A 21,358-nucleotide genomic window follows, 5' to 3' on the forward strand; every position below is an offset into this window, starting at 1 on the left:
CCCAACCGGAAACCAATGTCTCCACTGTGGAAGGACGTGTGGATCCAGAATTGGCCTCCACAGTCACTTACGGACTCACTGTTAAAACTGTGTTTATGGAGGACAATCTTACTCAGCTACAAGCGCTAGCCAAAGAAGACGTTTGAACCCACAGCCCTGAGATTAACAGTCTCGTGCTCTACCAGCTGAGCTAAGCAAGGAAGATTTGCTTATTGCACCTTCTTTCCAGCAAGGAGCTCAAGGAGACACACACATTTCTTCTCCCCGTTTTATCCTCACGATGACCTTGCAAGGCAGGTAAGGCTGGGAGCGAGTGATGGACGCGAGGCCACACAGAGAGTGGGGGATTCAAACCCTAGTCTCTCCCGAGTACTAGCTGGACACTCTAACCTCTGCACCACCACATTGGCCCAGAGCAAGGGTAGGCAACCTAAGGCCTGGGGGCCACATCTGGCCCAATCGCCTTCTAAATCTGGCCCCCGGGCGGTCTGGGAATCAGCATGTTTTTACACGAGTAGAATGTGTCTTTCTATTTAAAATGTATCTCTGGGTTATTTGTGGAGGATGCGAACCTAGTTCACCAGATTACGAGTCTACCGCTCTTAACCGCTACACCTCCCAAGTTCAACCCTGGCATCTCAAGGTAGGGCTGGGTGAGAAGGCTGTTTGAAAACCTGAAAAGCCTCCGCCAGCCAGTGCCCATTAATAGTGAGCTAGATGGACCAAAGACCATAGCTGTCAACCTTCCCCTTTTTCGCGGGAAATTCCCTTATTTCAGCGCCATTTCCCACTGCTTCCCGCTGCTTTCCCGGATTGTTAGATATCCCGTGGACTGTCCCTGGGACAGGTGAGGCTGCTGATCCCTTATTTTCAAATCTGAAAGTTGACAGCTATGCCAATGACCAGATACAGTGTAAGGCGCCTTCTTCCGCTCCTAAGCCAGGGGTAGGCGACCTAAGGCCCATGGACTGGATGCGGCCCAATCACCTTCTCAATCCGGCCCCCAGACGGTCCGGGAATCAGCATGTTTTTACATGAGTAGAATGTGCCCTTTTATTTAAAATGCATCTCTGGGTTATTTGTGGGGCCTGCTTGGTGTTTTTACATGAGAAGAATGTGTGCTTTTATTTAAAATGCATCTCTGGGTTATTTCTGGGACATAGGAATTCATTCATATATTTTTTCTTCCAAAATATAGTCCAGCCCCTCACAAGGTCTGAGGGACAGTGGACCGGCCCCCTGCTGAAAAAGTTTGCTGACCCCTGGCACAGAGCGTTGCCTGCTGCCTCCTGCTGTAAGCTACCTGTGCCAAGCTTGTTTGCGGCATCGAATGTTTTCTTTCCATTCCGCTTTGCCTGTGTTCCTGGCTAGTTGAAGCGACAGCTCAGGTTGATGCCTCTCCCTCCTCTGTCCTTCCTTTTGCTGTCCCTGAAGCTGTTCGAGGAAGGCGGGGAGAGGGAAGGAGGGAAGAGCGAGGAGCGCCTGTCGCTCACCGGCCTGAGCAATCGCCCTCCTTTGGGAACCTGAGGCAACCCGGTCAATGAAACTCTACCCAAAGTGCTTTTGACATGAGGTCACGGACCGAGACAACGCAAGGTCAGGAGTTCAGCGTCAATACAACAAGTGCCAGTCACTGCACAAAGGCGGCGAAGATCAGACAAGGCTATCAAGCGAGGGCTGTCCGCAAGAGCAATCGAGCACCGAAGACAGGGCACTGGCGGCTGCTTACTTCGGAGACGCTCCTCTCGGACTGCGCCAGGCCTTTTCTCTACTTCCAGGTCTCCTCAGGCTCCCGCTCCCTGCCTTTCAGAGACAGACAAGCCAACAAACCAATAGACCATAAAGAAAGGACTCTCACAAGAATTTAAGACGCACTCCCCTGTTCTCACAGTGACCGGTCAGATGTCTGTGGGAAATCCACAGGCAAGATCTGAGCACAAGAAGTCTCGCCCCTCCTGTGGTTTCCAGCTACTGGTATTCAGAATCATCGCTGCCTCCAACTGTGGTGGCAGAACATAGCCATTGCGGCTAGGAGCCATTAGCTCTTCCATGCAACGTGGAGAAATATGGTAGCTAATGGAACCATGGTTAACTCCTGAACCACGGGATCAAGTGCTTGTTCTATGAATAATTGAAAAAAAGAAATCAGAAAACACCTGACTGGATTGAGAATTAAAGCTTTGGCATTTGCTTTTATGGACAGGGAACAAATACAGTGGTACCTCTGGTTGTGAACAGGATCCGTTCCAGAGCCCCGTTCGCAACATGAGAGAACGCAACCCGCGTCTGCGCGGGTCGCGATTCGCCACTTCTGCGCATGCGCATGACATCATTTAGCGTGTCTGCACATGCGCAAGTGGCGAAACCCGGAAGTAACCCTTTCCAGTACTTCCAAGTCGCCACGGGACGCAACCTGAAAAAATGAAGCAAACGGAACACGAGGTATTACTGTATTGTAACAAAAGGAAAATATGATATATTGTAAAAAAAAAACAACAAAACAGCAGAATGCAATCGGGAGGGTAATAAATCAGAAATGGAAGTTGAGGGAAGTCCAAAGGGAGGGAAGGGGGAGATATTATGCAAATTGTGTGTTATGGATAGAAGTATATTTGTGATGAGAAAAAAAGAAAATTAATTAAAAAAAAAGAGAATTAAAGCTTTGAGGGTATAACTGGATCATTAAAGCCTTTTTTAAAAAATTCAGAATCACAGAATTATAATGTTGGAAGGGTCCACAAGGGTCATCTAGTCCAACCCCCTGCAATGCAGGAATCTTTTGCCCAACCTGAGGTTTGAACTCACGACCCTGAGATTAAGAGTCTCATGCTCTACCAACTGAGCTATTTCATTGCATATTCTCTCTATTAGCTTATGAATTTCTCTAGAAATTTCTCTCGTTCTGCATAAGGTGTTTTTGATAGATTTTTTTTAAAAAAGAAATCACTATAAAAAAATTGCACATTGCTTTCAATCCTTTTAAACTTTTTAAGGTTGCAGCTGATAAATTCTTATTTACTTACATTATGAGCACCTGCTTTCACAGAGTATAATATAGGGTTGCCGTATTTCAAACAGTGAAAATCTGAACAGAAAAGTTTTTCGTCCAAAGTTGTTGAGCTGCTTTGGCCAAATCACAAAAAAAGACATTTTTGAGCTTTTTTTTAAATGGGAAATTGGCAAAACAACGCTGCCGACATGGGTTGCCTTACACCTGGATTTCCCCAGACATTTTGCTGATCTTCAGGAAATTCCGGATGTATGGCAACCCTACATAATAATAGATACAGTGGTACCTCGGGTTAAGAACTTAATTCGTTCTGGAGGTCCATACTTAACCTGAAACTGTGGTACCTCAGGTTAAGAACAGTTTCAGGTTAAGAACGGACCTGCAGAACGAATTAAGTTCTTAACCCGAGGTACCACTGTATTATTATGAACACTACATGCCGGCAAGTTAAGTATTTCATTCTGAAGCCGCGTGCAGCAGTTACAAAAGCAGTCAGGCTTTCTAGCTGCTTAGAGCTGCGGTCGCCTGCAAGAGTTATAGCGGAAATGTTTGAAAGAGGCAGCCTGTGGACCACCTCACGACTCTGCAAGCGAGTGCAAAATCGGAAGGGTAATACATTCCACATTAGCCTGGGAGACGCGGATGAAGTCAGCAACTACAGAAGGAATGCCTCCGACGAAACATTTACTCTCCAGCTCAGTATTATAATGGCCTCCCTTCGCGAGCTTTTGGACCCTCCTTCCTTGGAGGTTTCAAAGCAGAGGTTGGATGGCCATCTGACATGGATGCTTGAGTTGAGATTCCTGCATTGCAGCAGGGGGTTGGTCTAGATGACCCTCGGGTCCCTTCCAATGCTATGATTCTACGATTCTGCTCCCTTTTACGCACCAGTCCCTCTGTCCACCTAACAAGACATCAGGCTTTGTTCCCAGCAGCAGCTCCCCAAATCAGCAATAGTGTGCACATTTTAGCAATGCTGAAGCAGACCAACGTAGCTCATTCTCTCTCTCTCCCGCCTTCCCCTGCTTGCCAGTTCTTTCATTTTCCGCTGCTCCCCTTTGAGGAGCAGAGGAGGACACCTAATTAGAAAAAGGAAGAAACTCTTGTTTGCACACACAGATCTTGGCAGGCAGGCAGAAGAGGAAATGCAGCAGGGGAAATATTAGTCTGCGCCTTAATATCTTGGCAACCAGGGGAGGCAAAATGCAAAGGAAAGGAAGTATCGAAGGGTTTTTAATACTTCCTCTTTCAGATAAGATAATTTCTTCTGAAGAACCGGCAGAGTGCATGGGGGCTCTGGGAAAAGCCCTCATCGGAGTCTAGGTCGGTGGGCTTTAGTTCTTCAGCTTTGTGACATACAGTGGTACCTCAGGTTACAGACACTTCAGATTACAGACGCTTCAGATTGCAGACTCCGCTAACCCAGAAATAGTACCTTGGGTTAAGAACTTTGCTTCAGGATGAGAACAGAAATAGTGTGGTGGCAGCGGGAGGTCCCATTAGCTAAAGTGGTGCTTCAGGTTAAGAACAGTTTCAGGTTAAGAACCAACCTGCCAGAACGAATTAAGTTCTTAACCAGAGGTACCACTGTATTAGGGTAAGGGAGCACTGGGGATGAGTTTATGGAACCAAGCAGGCAATGGTCTGAAAAAGTTTGGAAACTGCTATTTCTGGGTTAGCAGAGTCTGTAACCTGAAGCATCTGTAAGCTGAAGCATCTGTAAGCTGAGGTACCACTGTAAAACATTATTCAGAACAGCGGTCCGCATGACCCACTAGGGAAGATAATAGCGCAACAGAATTCAAAGCAGTAACAATTAATTGAACATTCAAGATTCAATTAAAACTATTTAGTTTTAGATGAACAAAACTGATGAACTTCATCCAGCGATACTAGCTTTTTAAAGTTTGATAATCACCTGTACCTCCAGCATCCCAAGCTTTCCCCCTTGACACTTAGCACAGATCCTGAAGCTGAGGCTCCAAGACTTTGGCCACCTTATGAGAAGAGAAGACTCCCTGGAAAAGACCCTGATGCTGGGAAAGATGGAGGGCACAAGTAGAAGGAGACGACAGAGGACAAGATGGCTGGACAGTGTTCTCGAAGCTACCAGCATGAGTTTGACCAAACTGCGGGAGGCAGTGGAAGACAGGAGTGCCTGGCGTGCTCTGGTCCATGGGGTCACAAAGAGTCAAACATGACTAAACAACTAAACAACAACAAGGTAATTCCCCCCTAGGGGGTGGTACTGCCCAATTTGGGTACCACTGGTGTAGGCGGTGCCAGCTCATCCTAGCTCCAAGGTGCAGGAAACGGAGAATTGGAGCTTTCCCTGTGGTGCTGTTGTCTCAACATCTTCTGCTGACCTATGGATCAGGGCTTAGAGGTCAGCTGGGGAGGAAACAAATTTCACCAATTGATGGAACTTAGCAGCCGGCAAAATTGAATCAAGCCACACTTTTCAGAGATCTTCCTTGACCTGCGCAAGTTAACTGCCAAAACCATCTGACAGAGTGCTTGTCATGGGGATAATCTTCTGTGCAAAACATGCATTAGGAAATGAAGGGCATCTTTGCTAAAGGACAGTAATTCCATATAATTTCTCTCTCTCTCGTCCATCCGCACACTCACTTACTGAACTAGCTTTACAGCTGAGTTGGGAGAGGTGACAAGACAATTTTGACTGCCAGTTGCCACGAGGTGGCAGCATATAAGTGAAAGCAGTTTGGTGCGAGCAGAATGGGGGGAAGATGCACCTGCAATCAGGTTTTGGTCCTAAAGGGAGCTTGTTCAGAAGGAGTGGGGTTTTTCTTTCCAATTGCCTCCTGGCTAGATCTGTGCATTGGACGAAAAACAAACCTGATGCAACTTCTGGGAAGTTGGATACTAACAACATACCCCTTTTGTTATTTTCTGTCTTGTCCTGCTCAGCAAAGTCAGAAGGGACGCTCCACTTCCCAGCTTATTCTGCCCTATGAGACTCTCCTCCCCTGTGTGCCTGACTATCTGACCAGTTGCTGCATTGTGATCTCATAATTGACATCACAACTTCTTGTCGGTCAACCATTGTGGCCTGGAAGCTTTTACCCTGAAGCCAGCGTAGTGTAGTGGTTAAGAGTGGTGGACTCGTAATCTGGTGAACCGGGTTCGCTTCCCCGCTCCTCCACATGCAGCTACTGGGTGACCTTGGGCCAGTCACACTTCTCTGAAGTCTCTCAGTCCCACTCACCTCACAGAGTGTTTGTTGTGGGGGAGGAAGAGGATGGAGATTGTTAGCTGCTTTGAGACTCCTTCGGGTAGTGATAAAGCAGGATATCAAATCCAAACCCTTCTTCTTCTTCTATAAGAATGCTGGCTTAGCTCTTGGGGAAGGGGTGGGAAACATATTTTCAGCTCAGGGGCCTCATTCCATCATACTTGCCATCCGGGGGGCCATATGACAGGGGTATGGGTGGGGCTAGAGACAGAAGAGGATGAATCGAGAGCCAAAAGTGGTTCGTGAAATGGGCGTGATTCTTCTCTAGGCCCAGTAGGGTGCATCCCAGCCAGTCAAAACCAGTTGGAGAAGACGCAGAGCCAGGCTACGAAGGGGGATATGAACTGGGTGTGGTCCAGGAATGGGAGGGCAACCTATGGAGCCAGACAGAGTTCCTGTGGCCCCACAAGAAGCAGTGATGACCACTAACCTAGACAGCTTTAAAGGAGGATTCGACAAATTCATGGAGGAGAGGGCTAGCGATGGCCACTAGCCATGTCTATGTTCTGCCTCCACAGAGGCAGCAGTGGTTCTGAATACCAGTTGCTGGAAACCACAGGAGGGGATAGGGCCCTTGCGCTCAAATCCTGCCCCATAGGGGCATCTGGTTGGCACAGTGAGAGCAGGATGCTGAACTAGATGGGCAACTGGCCTGATCCAGCAGGAACCTAATGTATGTACAGTCATACCTCATGTTACGTTTGCTTCATGATGCGTTTTTTCAGGTTGCGTCCTGTGGCGACCCGGAAGTACCAGAAAGGGTTACTTCTGGGTTTCACCACTCACACATGCACAGACACGCAAAATGACATCTAGCACATGCGCAGAAGCAGCGAATCGCAACCCACGTGTGCGTAGATGTGCTGCTGTGGGTTGCGTTCCATTCATGTTGCGAACAGGCCTCCGGAACGGATCCCGTTCGCAACCAGAGGTACCACTGTATGTTAAACTCACATTAAAAACAAACAGACAAAACACATGCATGGATCCTGCAAACAACAACCGCTTTGTCATCCATTTCCTAATGTGTCCTTTCCACATGGACCCATCTCTTTATTCGCCACATATGGGGAGAATCTTTCTCCTTCTCCCCACGTAGACTTGCTCCTTTGGCCATTTGCATCGAGTTTTAGCCATTGTTCTCTAAAATTCCTCCGATCCCCAGAATGGTGAACGAGTGGAACCCCAGCAGCTTCTGCAATTGGTGGTGGGTTGGGGAGGAGGGGGGGGGAATATCTCCCCAACCCAGATTTTCCTTCAAAGCTCTCCAGGGTAGTGAGTAATTTCAAGGACTGCAACAAATGAAGAACAGCTTTTGAGGGTTGAGCAAAATGAAAGAAACATGTCCATGTTGCCAGGCTCAGAAACTCAGGTGAGGGAACACGGAAAAATGTGAGCCTGGAGAACGTCCTCCTACCTGCAAGTTCCTTCAGTGCTTTAAACTGCACTCCTTGCCCTCTGTTTCAATGAATCCTAGAATTATAAACTTGAGAAGGGTGCAAAGGGTCATCTAGTGCAAAGCAGGATATGCGGTCATAGAACTGTAAAGTTGGAAGGTACCCAAAATGACTTCAGGGCAGATCCACATGTGAAATTATTGGTCTCCTCTTCTTCTATGTTGTTTGTGCCTTAGGTGTTAATGTCCCACTCATCCAAAGTTTGCACAATGGATAATAGTCCCATGATCCCGGATGTAATGCGATATCCATGAGCCCAAGCCAGATCTGATCGTGCCTCTCAGCCTTGCTCCTTAGCATAATGCAACATCTGTTTTTGCCTGCAGGAATTTCTTTGCCGGCATTATCGGTCGCCGTCGCCGCCAGTTTCCAGCCTTTTCTTCCCCAACGGGAATGCTTTCCAGAGCAGCCAGGGAGGCGGGTCTCCCACCGTCATCTGCGCAGCACATTTTACGCCTCCTGCAAAGGGGCTTTCAAAGCTGCTCTCAGCTGGGTTGTTTGTACAAACATGTGTATTTGCTGTGTCAACACACATTAGGCAGCAAATGTATTCCGGGGGAAAGGAAACAGATCAGGAGCAGAACCCATCTTGAAAACAAAAAAACTGAAACCACTTGCTGAGGACATCACTGGATGTTCTCAGAGGAGATCCAGAGCTAGAGAGCTCGGCACGTATCTCACGAGAGGGGAGGACCGTAGCTCAGTGACAAAGCAACCTTCTCACATGCAGAAGGTCCCCTGGTATCTCCAAGCAGGGCTGGGAGAGCCTCCTCACTGGAACCTTGGAGAAGCACTGCTGGGAAGGATTCCCTGTCTGAACCCCCAGAGAACTGCTGCCAGTCAGTGTACACCAGTGTCTCCCAAACTTGAGTTTCCAGCTGTTTCCAGACTACAATTCCCATCATCCATGACCGCTGGCCTTGCTAGCTAGGGATGATGGGAGTTGCAGTCCAAAAAAAACACCAGCTGGAGACTCAAGTTTGGGAAACACTGGTGTAGACAATTCGGTGGTCTGAATCAGGACAGGGTAGATTTCTATGTTCCTAGGAGAGCTGCCATTTTTAAAAGCACCCAGCCACACTTCGCTGTGTCCCAGTAGCTCATTGGCTTGGCATGTAGAAGGTCCCGGGATGCATTTTGGTGTATGTGCTCCTGGACTTGGATGAGTTAGAGCAAAGCCTTCTGGCACACAACATGAGTGATCCCAAAATGTAGTAGATGAAAGAAGCTGGGAACTGATGGGAGTCAACAAGCAAAGCCTAAGGGAGGATCATTGCCCTACCAAAAAGCCCTCTCCTCCCATGGTCTATGCAGTGACAGAGCAGGTGCTCTGCATATTATCGCAGTATATTCTGCCATCTGTATCCTTCTATGTATTTTTTAAAAAATGCATAAATTGCTTCTTAGTCAATATTTTCAAACCGGCGTACTACATAAAGACAGTTAACTCATCAGATAAGAATCAAATCACTTGAAGCACCACAACCAAAAGGTACAGCAGCAGAGATTGTGAGGTGTAGCAGTTAGAGTGTTGGACTAGAACCTAGGAGATGAAGGTTCCAATCCTGACCCATGATGCCCACTAGGTTACTTTGGTCCAGTCGCTGCTTCTCAGCCTAACCTACCTCACAAGGTTGTTGTGGGAGTTTAAAAATGAGAAGGGGGTGAAGAATCGTGTACACCACCTTGAGCTACTGGGAGAAAAAGGTGGGAGAGAAATGCAATAACTAGAAATAAAATAAATAGTGCAATCATCACCCTGAACTCAGTGGTCATGAAAATGCTCAGGTATTTAAAGAGGCATTTAAACATGCTTTAGAACACTTGACCTGGCACTGTAAACTTCAAATGTTAGCAGGCAGACCTCTTTAGAGTTATTGTATTGTATCAACTGGGTGCCAGTGGCAAAAAGGCCCTGTCTCCGTCTGCCATTGAAATCAGGGGCACTTAAGAGAAAAGATCATAGTGTTTGGTGCTCCAGAGCTCTTTCCCTTTGCCACACCTTAATGCAAATGAGAGTAACATGGACTCCAACTCCCTGACCATTGACCATGCTGGCTGGGGCTGATGGAAGTTGGAATCACCAGGGCCATCTTTACCCAGGGTGCAAGGGGTGCGGGTCACCTGGGCGCTGAATTCTAGGGGGTGCCAACTGTATACCTATTGTATACCGGTCCCTCTTGATCAGCAGCAGTAAAAAAAGCTTAACAACTTTGAGTTTGCCCCTCCCCCAAAAAGCTCAATAAAAGTTAATTTGGGGGTGGCTAAACTAGATTTAGGGGACACGGGTGGTGCTGTGGGTTAAACCACAGAGCCTAGGACTTGCTGATCAGAAGGTCAGCGGTTCGAATCCCCACGATGGGGTGAGCTCCCGTTGCTCGGTCCCTGCTCCTGCCAACCTAGCAGTTCAAAAGCACGTCAAAGTGCAAGTAGATAAATAGGTACCACTCCAGCGGGAAGGTAAACGGCATTTCCTTGCACTGCTCTGGTTAGCCAGAAGCAGCTTAGTCATGCTGGCCACATGACCCAGAAGCTGTACGCCGGCTCCCTCGGCCAGTAAAGCGAGATGAGCGCCGCAACCCCAGAGTCGTCCATGACTGGACCTCATGGTCAGGGGTCCCATTACTTTTTAAACTAAATTTGGGGGTGCCGGGCAGATCTTTGCACTCCGGTGGTGCATATGCTAAAGTTGGCATCAGAAAGGGCATCGTTTGCTTAGACGGAGAAATGGAACGCAGGTTGGAGCTATGGAGCTATGGAGATGGGAGTGCCCTTGACTTCCAAAGGTTGAAAGTCTTTCCATCTGCAAAAGAAGTGAGGTCAACTGGGGAAACTGCAACACCTCACCTTTCAGCAGATGCATGAATGACTGCTGAATCTCAAGGGGTCTGTAGAGACAAGAATCTGTCTCCTGGCCTCAGCCTCATGGCACACTGCATGGGTCACCCTACCAAAAGGAGTTCAGTTGTGTCTGTACCAAATGCCGCTTACATCCAGCGTGCTCTCGATATTTATACACACACTTCCTGTCTATCAAAATCAAAACCATCAGGGCCGCTTAGTCCAAAAAACACCCTTGCTCCAGATTTAGCAGATGCTGACCTGAAGTCACGTCAGCCTTGTGCATTTTGAGCCCCTTCAAGCTATTGGCACCAAGAGGCCGCTATTCTTTGGAATGGCGATTCCCTCCCGCTGCAAATCCACTATCTAAACAGTTGGGATTTGAGTCCCATCTCTCTGTCCTCTAGACGTTAGGCGTATTTGTGCAACTCAAGCCAATATTTACAGAAACAGCCTCTTATCCAAATAGCCAAAGCGTTGCCAGGCCCAATAAAAGAAGAAGAAGCAAACATGTTTCCTTGAAAGAAACAGCTCCAAAGGCGGTGTGAAAAAACAAGGATGCTGGAAAAGCAAACCTACTTCTCCCCTCCTCACCCCCCCCCACCCCACCCATCATTCCCCAATCTCTGTGCATGCTGCTTCCATCTGTTTGGCATCATCTAAGAGCTCCTCTGCACCGCTGTGGTTTCCAGCAACTGGTATTCAGAAGCTTCGCCTGCTCTGACAGCGGAGCAAAGCACAGGCATTGTGGCTAGTAGCCACGGAGAGCCCTCTCCTCCGTGAATTTGTCTAATCCTCTTTTAAAGTTATCTTGGTTGGGTTGCCATCACTGCCTCCTGCAGGAGCGAATCCCACAATTCAACTGTGTGCTGGATGAAGAAGGACTTTCTGCCCGTAATATTCCAGTGCTCAGCTTCATTGAATGCCCACACATCACTCTAACAAAATTGAATGATGTGTGGACAGTCCAGTGCTAATCCACCACTAATGCACTTTTAAACCACACCCACACCCATACAAAACCACCAGTCTGGAGGGGCCTATATTATATAGAGAGGCCACAGCTCATCCGTCAACCATGATGTGAGCTGAACCTTCATTTGGCTTCATCAATGGGAATGGAAAGATGGGTGTGCTAGCAAGTGAACAATAAGTACAGTGGTAACTCGGATTACAGACGCTTCAGGTTAGATGGTTTGAGTTCTGCGGTGAGCAGAATCACCTTCTTCACTAATTCACAAATTAAGGGGTTGGGCAGGTCGCAGCCGGGGTTGTGGGAGGTGATTTGGGCTTAAACACTCTGTCTGAAGCCGCTTCCCAGCGGGTGAGCAGAAAGGAGAAAAGCAAGGAATCTTTCTGCTGCACAAATCTGACCAGCCTTGCCCATTTTCTCCTTTGAAGCATCCATCATTTCATCCCACACATTGATTTTGTTGTGTTGTTTTAAGCTGCGCTGTTTCCTTCTTTCAAGAGATGCTCTCTTCTCCTCTCCCCCCCCTTCCCCCTTTTCTCGTTCTCTAAGAGACAGAGGAATTTCACTGTCAGCCCCAGCAGAGGTGGGGATTTCAGGGGGCAGCTTGATGTTAACTGCCTTACAAAAAGGACTAGGCAGCTGGGTCGCCACACACAGCTCCGCTGCTTGCTTGCCACGCGACTCTGGTCGTGAAGCTTCGCTGCTGATGGGACCGCAATGCATCGCTCCTGTGGTTTCTGAAGGGTCCGGGCCCCTTTCGGAAGGGCGCCTTAAGAATAAGGTGTGTGGGCTCAGATCAGAGTTTTGAAATCATGACTTACTTAGCAGAGGACGAAAGAGGGTAATAACAACACTAAAATTGCCAGTTGAAATCCGCTTTCTCCTTTGGAACCCCAACATTTCCTGAACAAATGTGCATCCAGAATAGGATGCTGGACCAGATGAGCTGGACCTGATCCTGCACATTCTTCTTATGTTCTTGTGTTAGCAACATTTATAGGGTTCTGCACCCATGGTTTAATGTGAGAAGAGGAAACCAATGAAGGGAGGAGGCACGGCTTGAAGGACAAACAAAATACTGTCTGGCTAACTTTGCTATTTCTCTCTTCCCATGTAGAAACACCCCCTCAGGATCTGTGCTGTGCAGCCACCTGTCTGAGCTCATTTTTCTCCCCTGCCCACACACACTTTGCCAGTGATGGATCAGGGATATGCCGAGCCGATTCTTAATAACTGTACAATTTACTTAACAAATTTTGAGCTTGTAGTACAGCTTTGTTAATATGTTTAATTTATTGTTACATTTCCTCCAGGTTAATGGTTTACGGGCCCCTAACAATTTAATCTCTGTAGTTATTATGAAGTGCTTGTTTCTTGTTAAAGTGGAAAACGGAGCCGACCGGGGAGATTTACGTGTGATAAACTGGGCCAGAGGGGAGCACACACACACACATCCCTCTATTAATAAGTGAAAGAGGCTTTCTCCAGGCTTGCTCGAGTCTCTCATTAAGGGAGCATCTCTGGCTTTCCCTTCGCTAGGCCTGAGAGCCAAGGTGCCCACAAACGACTCCCAAAAGGAGATGCATCTCAGAAGCAAAGTCCCATTGGGAGGAGCAGCTTCTCCTTTCCACTCTTAATCACTTCTGCTGGAATTTTAATGTGCAACAAACTGATATGGCGGTGCCTGCCCTCATAAACACCTCTGAAAATGTACAAAACAAACTGCATAAATAAACTAACCCACAGGATCATAGCAAAAGAGAATGAGTGGTGTTTATTTACATTTAGTCCTGGGTCCCTGTCCCCATCTTACGAGGAGAAACTGCTGTGTCTCCTCCAGCGGAATTGCAAAAAGAGTAAATTGATGGGAGTTGGGGGGGGGGTTGCTTTGCTTGTTTGCAGGATCAGGCTTGTCCTTCAGGCAGGTGGCATGTTAGAGATGGCTCCCACAGCCCAGCCCATTAGTAAATCCACTGAGCCCCATGAAATCAGCCACTGGCTTTCGGTAACTAATGTTTACAGCCGGATCACTGTGCGTTTCAGGCTGTCAGGAGAACAAGCCCATTAATCCATGCTAACATGGCTGTGGAAGGTGCACACCTTTGTAGGTGGTTCAAAGCCCCCTCTGTGGATCAGCCCTGAGGTCTCTGAAGGAGAAGCCGCCACTGCGGCCAAAACCTTGCAGAGGAGAGGACTTATTTCAGTGCCGGAACAAAGCATTTGGCTCAGACCTCTGTCAGCCTTTCAGAATGTATGTGTGAAAAGGTCCTCCTGAATATTTCTCCAAAGATCGCAGGGTGGTTCGCAAGATAAAGAAATACAGGACAAATGCACTAAACAAATAGTTATAACAATAACCCCACTCCCGTTTAAAAGGCCACAGAATATTAATCAGCCAAAGGCCTGTTTGAAGAGGAATGTTTTTCTCCTGGAGCCTAAAGGTTTATAATGAATATTTGATTAATGGACAGCAAGTGAAATCGAAAGTTCATATTTCATAGCTAAGTTTTACTCAAAGTAGATCTGCTGAAATGAAAAGAGCAAGGATAGCCACGTCTGTCAATTTCAATGGGTTTACTCTGGGTAGGGCTAGCATTAGATGCAACCTGGAGAGTTCTATGTAAAACCTGGGGCTTATCCATACTGTTAGCAAACTTCTTGTACAGTCGAACCTTCTTGTACAGTCGAACCTCTGTTTACGTAAACTTCAAGATGCGCGTGTGGCAAACCCAGAAGTATTTTACTGAGCGGTCTGCGCATGCGCAGGAGCAGTCCTCAGGTTGTGGAAACCTCAGGATGCAACCAGACCTCCGGAACGGATCCCGTCCGCAACCGGAGGTACCACTGCACGTCCATTAACTCTCCATCATCTGGATGACCTTTTCCTCCAAATCACCACTTTCCGTCATTTTCTCCTCCCTCGCCTCGCCTTTTCATAGTATCCCTGGTATGGGAAAATCCAGAAAGAGGGAGGGGAGAGTGTGGAAAGGCAGTGATATGGAGGAGAACGTCATGTAGACTATGGAACATAAATGGAGGCACAGAAAGCTTACTCTCCACATTAAACAACAATATGGATGCACCCTTAGATAAGGTGGCCCAGGGGTTCTTCTGCATTGAAAAGAAAAAGCTTTGCTCCCCCCCCCCATACTGCAAAAGAAAGATGGACAGGCCTAAGCCACATCTTCTTTAAAGATAACCTCACCTGCAACCAAACACACAAACTTTCTTCCATTTAACCTATGCATACCGAAAGGTGCCAATATACCATCTTTCTTGAAGAGTTTGGACTTGATATCCTGCTTTATTACTATCCGAAGGAGTCTCAAAGCAGCTAACATTCTCCTTTCCCTTCCTCCCCCACAACAAACACTCTGTGAGGTGAGTGGGGCTGAGAGACTTCAGAGAAGTGTGACTGGCCCAAGGTCACCCAGCAGCTGCATGTGGAGGAGCTGGGAAGCAAACCCGGTTCACCAGATTACGAGTCTACCACTCTTAACCACTACACCACATTGGCTCTTGGGTAGGGGGATGTAAATCATTGTTCCTGAGAAAGCAGAGTGGGGGTATTCAACCCAGCCTGAGTTTATCTGCAGACACAGTATTCAGTTCTGTCAAACTGCAGCCTAGGGGCAGAAGAGGGATGGAAGATGGGGGGAAAGCATTGGGGTGGGGGTGGGGGTGAGGAGCTGCCCAATGCATGACAAATAATCTCTTGATTGCAGTTCCCCAACGGCAAAATGACTGTTAGCTGGAGTCTGATTGACAATGCCTATCACCATAACCCAAAAACAGGGTTGGCCACACAGACCTGGTTTGTCGCAGGTTGTCATATATTCAGCTGCGCCACGCTCAAAACTCGGAAAAACAAAACAACCAAAGCCTGGGAATTGTAGCTCTGTGCAGAGAACAGGGGTCCCCTAACAACGCTTGCTATTCTTCGCAAACTATAGCTCACAGAATTCTCTGTTTATAGCGCTATGATCCTGCTGCAAATCTAAGGTGCAGATGCAGCCCTATGTCTGTATTACGGAACTTGGAAGTACCCGGCATCCTGCACTGTCAGTCGTGCCACAACCGTTTCCTCCCAATCGAGAGCGGCAGAGCCACAGATCTTTCCATAAAGGTCAGGGCAGCAAAGCTTTGACAAGAAGAGCTACATTGAGTTTTGATCCCAGGGCAGGACCTGGCAGGGTCAGAGAGGAGAATCGTTGTCAGAGCCGTGTGACATGTTCACCCAGCGCCTTTCCCTGCTCTGTCTCCAGCCAACAGCGCCAGCAACTTCAAATCCAATCTGTCAAAGTTTTTTGTTTTTTTTTTCCCTGGCTGAAATGTATGGGTTTGCAGACAGGGCCATTTCGCATTGGAACAGAAGTTCAACACACACACACACACACACACACACACACACACACACACACACCAATGCACACCTTCTCAAGATGGGTCAAAGGACATTGGTGCAACACTTCTCGTCTCCACCCCTCCTCCTTGGCCAAACTAGAGGCAAGCATCTTGCAGTATGACAAGCCTCGAGCCCAGCACAAGTGGCGATGAATATTTATGAGTGCAAAGACAAGGAGCAGGAAACTTACAAGACGTTCGCTGCAGCTGGGCACCGAGGGGAAGGAACCTGCAAAGGCCAAGTGATCCCGCAAATAATAAACCTGCAATTTGTGGCAGAAATCAGAGCAGAGCTTCTGCTTAAGAGGGGCAGTCAGAGGTTATGAAGGGATCGAGACAGAATTGCAGGGAAAGCCATGCAGGGCACCTGAATGCAAGCAAGGCCCAAACTGGGGCATTTTTAGAAACTGAGTAGGTAAGGGACACAGGTGGTGCTGTGAATTAAACCACAGAGCCTAGGGCTTGCCGATCAGAAGGTCGGCGGTTCGAATCCCCGCGACGGGGTGAGCTCCCGTTGCTCGGTCCCTGCTCCTGCCAACCTAGCAGTTCGAAAGCATGTCAAAGTGCAAGTAGATAAATAGGTACTGCTCTGGTAGGAAGGTAAACAGCATTTCCGTGTGCTGCTCTGGTTCGCCAAAAGCGGCTTAGTCATGTCGGCCACATGATCTGGAAGCTGTATGCCGGCTCCCTCGGCCAGTAAAGCGAGAAGAGCGCCGCAACCCCAGAGTCGGTCAGGACTGGACCTAATGGTCAGGGGTCCCTTTATCCTTTACCTGAGGGTAGGAGAGGCAACCAGCTGACATAAGAACATAAGAGGAGCCTGCTGGATGAGGCCAATGGCCCACTGAGCACAGCATCCTGTTTTCATAGGGGCCAACCTGACAGCTCTATGGGAAACCTTCAAGCAGGATTCGAGGGTGCTGGACACGGAGTTAACCCAAGTAACGTGGTCCAGGTCCGGTCCCAAATCCAAGGGTTCCACGAGGAGTCAGTCCGACAGGGCCAAGGTAGGACACGAGACAGGGAACCAGGCAAGGTCAGGCAGGTTCTGGCAAACAGCAATGTTGCTCCCGCAACCTGGGGCGGGGTCCGACAGCCTTTTATCTCTGACGGGGCAATGGCTGGTCCTGGTCCCCTGATGACTCACCTTCCTGTCTCACCCAAAGGCGAGCACTCCTCCTGCGAGTACTCAGGTCTCTCCTTCTCTCAGACCTCAGTCTCTGCAGCTCAGGAGACATCAGTGGGTTACTAGACCCAGGGGCTCAGCCTCTCCTGACCCAACTGGTAGTAGAGCAGCTGTAAGTGATGGCCCAGCTGATGGCCACAAGGTAATCCCCGCATCTGGAGCCAGGGCAGGCTCAGGCCCCTGACTCAGCCCAGCCGGTGCTTGTTGCAAGGGAACCTGTGCAGACTGGGGCTCCTCAGAATCAGGTCCCAGACTTGGTTCAGATGATGCCTGAGGCAAAAGATCCGGTGTGGACTGAGACTCCTCTTGTTCCGAGTCTGAGCCTGAGTCCCAGGCCATCACATTGAGCACAAGAGGCCTCTCACCTCCTGTGGTTTCCAGCAACTGGAGGTCAGGAGTATTGCTCCTTTCAACTGTGGAGGCAGAGCATTGCCCATCATGGCTAGTAGCCACTGACAGCTCTGGAATTGTCCAGTCCTCTTTGAAAGCCACCCAAGTTCGTGGCCATCATTGCCTCCTGTGGGGGCGAGGTCCATAGTTTAACTATGTGTTGTGTGAAACTGCTTTTCCCCTGACTTCATATTCTGCTTTTAGGGGGGAACTGCTGGGAGCAGCTCCCAGGATATCCTCTTTCACAACACAGATTTTGCACTGCCCAAGTGAAGCTGTGTCCCTTCCAGCGAGGGTTCGGCAATCCAATCTGGCCCTAGTGGGGAAGCCTGGTTGACGGAAAGTTCTTCTCCCCGGAGAGGGAAGCCGCTAATTTCAAGACGCACCGTCACATCCTGCATTCTGCACCCGTTGGCACGCCTCGCGCTCCGCGGCACAGTCACAGCCAAGAAGATTCCTTGGTCCATTGTCAGCCATGTTATTCTTGAAGGGTGGCCAAGGAGTCTTGGTTTGGACAGGCAGATGGATCGGCTGCTGGCTGCCGTCCCCGCAGAAGCATTAAATCCGCTCAAAACAGCTGGACCCAGGCTTTGAAATCAGGCTCCTTCAAATAATGTGCCAGCCGGGGAGATTAAATAAAGATGTGAAAGGGAGGGCGAGGGGGAGGGGGAAGGGGGGGGACAAAAAAGAAGATGAAGAGCAGTACAATCCAGAGAAGGTGGGTCTTGTAAATCTCCAGCTGCTGCTGCAGGCATCCAAACAGGCAGCACGGCCCCCTCTTTTTTCTGAAGCTGCCGCGCGTTCCGTCAGAAACACCCCATATTTTTGCTGGCCTCTTTGACATGTGGCATAAATAAACCCACTGTTTCCAAAACGTGGCTGGTCTGCGCTTCTGCAACAGAACAACTGGACTGCTTCTTCATCTTCAGCAATTAGGGAAAGGGAAAATTCCAGGCATGTTTCTAGGCCCTGTTAATTGGGCAGAATTTGTTGCACCGAGGGCACATTAGAAACACAGAATCACAGACCCTCCAAGTGCCCCTATTTTCCAAGGACATCTCTGATTTAGAGAAGCCACCCCGGTTTCTGATTTGATCCTGGAATGTCCCACTTTTCCTTAGGAAGTCCCTATTTTCGTTGGAGGGTATGGAGTTATCAACCCCCCCACCCAAGCTGTCTGAAGGAAATCCTGTATAGGGAAGGGTTGTTGTTTTTTAATGTTTCATGTCTTATTATGTTTTTATATTTTGTTCCACAAGACACACCTGACCATAAGACACACCTAGTTTTTAGAGGGGGAATGCAAGAAAATAAATATTCTTTAAAGGGAGTGCTGAGCAGAGCCTGTATGCACCCAAACTCCTTGCTGAGAAGAGGCAACCAGAACGGCGCACAGTTTTCCAAATGTGGTTGCACCGCAGATTTGTGTACTGTTATTATGGTGCTGGCAGTTTTGTTTTCAATTCCTTTCCTAATTATCTCTAACATGGAATTCCCTCGTTTCACAGCTGCTGCATGCCAGGTTGATATCTCCATCAGCTACTTGCTACGACCCCAAGCTCTGGCACCGGAGCGGCTCTGCGCTTTGTGGAAGCCCTAAGAAGCTCACCTTGTCGCCCCCCAGGTCCGTCATGGCTTGCAAAAGGTCAGTGCCCTACACCTGTTTCCCTGTCAGCAGACATCGCACAGGCCCCTGCCATGAGGTGCAGGGACGAAACTCTGAGGAGAAAGCTGTAGACAGCTGAACGGAAGCTCTGGGACTCCCAGAGAAAACGTCTGGCCATTCTCCTAAATGTCACTCAGCCAGCAGAGCAGGTCCTGTGTAAATATCCACTTGTTTGCGGGCCCTTTGCTCAGAAAGGTCAGGCATGCAAATTAAAAGAAAGCTGGGGAGGGTGGGAGAGGGAGAAGATCTAAAGAAACCAAGCCTCATGAGAAACGATCGAGGTTGCTGGGTATGTTTAGCCTGGAGAAGAGAGGACTGAGAGGGGATAGGGCAGCCTAAAAACTCTCAGTCTTAAAATGAAAACCCCACACTGCTAAAATATGGGCAAGGGATATGATAGCCATCTTCAAACATCTCAAGGGCCTTCAGATGGAAGATGGTGCAAGCTTGTTTTCTCCTGCTCTGGAGGGTAAGACCCAAACCAATGAATTCAAATGGAAAGAAAGGAGATTCCGACGAAATACTAGCAAGAGCATTCTGACAGTAAGAGCCAGGGATTCTTTCGCTGTGGTTCCTGCATTGCAGGGGGTTGGAGCAGATGACAGCAAAACAGAAAAGAAAAGAGACTTAAATAAGTCTGTGCGTCAGGGGGACATGTGCTCTCAGGGGCGCCGTGGAAAGTTGCCCAGCATTTGTTGACTTGGGGAAAAAAATATCCCCACTCTTCTGCCAAGCATAGCCCTCAAGGCAGTTTGCAAAATGGAAAGAACAGCAAAACAATCAACAGACGAAACAGCACTTAAGGCAATCAATATTAAACATCCCGTTAAGTGTTGCGACCTGGACGGGATTCGTCGGCCTTCAAGTCTCCAGATGCAGCGGGAGAGAAGGAAACCGTGGCTTCTCCTACCCTCCTTGCACTCTCTGAACTGCCCTCCTCCAGTAGCTTCTGCATGGCGGGATAAGTATAGAGTTTCTTTCCATAGGGCATGGCGGAATAAATTCCCCTATGGAGAGACGGGACAGGGATGCCTCCCAGTTCCACCATCCCAGCAGAGGCTGAGTGGAAGGAGGCAAGGTCAGAACATACTCATGCAGCCTATAGGAGTGCCTGGGGAGTTTCAGTCGTGCTGTCACGGTCCGGTTTATGGGCAGTCGAAGTCCCGGCTGAGGACGTCGGGACAGGGGGCAAGATGGCGGGGTGGGAGCAAGAACAAGAGTCCAGAAGTCAGGGGTCCAAGGGTCAGGAAGTCAAGGGTCTGAGGGTCGAGAAGCAAGGAGTCACGAAGTCAAGGGTCCAGGGGTCGAGAAGCAAGGAGTCACGAAGTCAAGGGTCCAAGGGTCGAGAAGCAAGGAGTCAAGGTCCGAGGATCAGGAAGCACAAAGCCCAAGGCAGGAAATGAGTTGCTGTGGCAAAGAGCCGAAGGGAAATGCTGACCTTATATCCCTTCCCGGTTCTTGCCACCAGGTGCAGTGAGTTACCAAGCAGACTCACCTGTGCAGCCCCACCTTGCCTCTCCAGAGCAATCTTAGGAAGGCCCCAGTCCTGCAAAGCCCTACTGGTCACAGAGTGTGGCTCTTGCACGCACTCCTGACATGTGTGAATTCCAAGGCAAATGAACCCAACTCACATCTTCCAGATTTACTGTGCGAATCAGAATATAATTAATTATCCTTTGGATTTCGCACTTCTTTTCCTTCTGTGATGTGTACCAAAATCCATCCCGGGACTTCCTGCATGCAAACGGAGCTACAGCCCTTTTCAAATTTGACTGGGAAGCTGGTCCATCTACCTCAGTACTGCCCAGCATTTCTTAAAGTTGGGTCTCCGGCTGTTGTGGGACTACAACTCCCATCATCCCTGACCACTGGGTCCTGCTAGCTAAGGATGATAGCAGTTGTAGTCCAACAACAGCTAGAGGACCCAAGTTTGAGAAACACTGGTCTACACTGACTGGATCCAGAAAGATGACATTCCTAGCCGTACCTGCCAGGCAAAGCAGAAGATTTTCCACTGTGCTTTGGCCCCTTTGCTTAAACCATTGCCTGAGTGGTACAATTTGCAGCCAAAGGCCAAAGTTGCGCAGGAAGGTGTTTCTATGAAGTGTCTCCCACATGGGCTCCCACTTCGGCAGAAGGGACCTGCTTCCTGTGACAAGAAGTGGCATTTTAGTA

The 21,358-nt window shown here is 48.7% G+C and overlaps 1 protein-coding gene across 3 annotated transcripts in view; it reads right to left on the minus strand.

The window, feature by feature from the left end:
• The window catches only part of PLXNA4 (plexin A4), a 618,767-nt gene that overhangs the window by 304,318 nt on the left and 293,091 nt on the right, over nt 1–21,358 (minus strand). Inside the window, exon 1 of one of the 3 annotated variants that reach the window (XM_083401718.1) lies at nt 5,909–6,026. The exons of 1 other annotated variant lie outside the window; for it this stretch is intronic. The gene's annotated coding sequence lies outside the window, so the exon portion shown is untranslated. Of the gene's footprint in view, nt 1–5,869; nt 6,027–21,358 lie in introns of those variants that run through there. One more of the 3 variants, XM_083401719.1, reaches the window with a different exon arrangement.

The sequence above is a fragment of the Podarcis tiliguerta genome (genome assembly GCF_965153285.1).
Source record: "Podarcis tiliguerta genome assembly, chromosome: 10".
Lineage (NCBI taxonomy): Eukaryota > Metazoa > Chordata > Lepidosauria > Squamata > Lacertidae > Podarcis > Podarcis tiliguerta.